Source organism: Morone saxatilis, unplaced genomic scaffold (genome assembly GCF_004916995.1).
Source record: "Morone saxatilis isolate NCDOM2014 unplaced genomic scaffold, NCSU_SB_2.0 Contig23, whole genome shotgun sequence".
Taxonomy (NCBI): domain Eukaryota; kingdom Metazoa; phylum Chordata; class Actinopteri; family Moronidae; genus Morone; species Morone saxatilis.
The window spans coordinates 20715693-20715898 of NW_023339796.1; the positions used below are offsets into that span (position 1 = coordinate 20715693).

A 206-nucleotide genomic window follows, 5' to 3' on the forward strand; every position below is an offset into this window, starting at 1 on the left:
TCCCTCCCTCTGTCTCTCTTCCTCTCCATGCCTGTATCTCTCCATCTTTGCTCCCTCGCTCCCATCCACCTCCTCCTCCTGACAGTCTTTCATCATATTAACCCCCTGTGTGCCAGAGCCTGAGGCACACTAATGATTTCTAAATGGATAAATCAAACATGGCGACCGCCCTGGGACAGACAGGCGTGTGCACACACACACACACA

The 206-nt window shown here is 52.4% G+C and overlaps 1 protein-coding gene across 1 annotated transcript in view; it reads right to left on the minus strand.

Annotated features, from left to right (window-relative positions):
• The window catches only part of chd7 (chromodomain helicase DNA binding protein 7), a gene marked incomplete at its 3' end in the record, with an annotated part of 52051 nt that overhangs the window by 28764 nt on the left and 23081 nt on the right, over positions 1–206 (minus strand).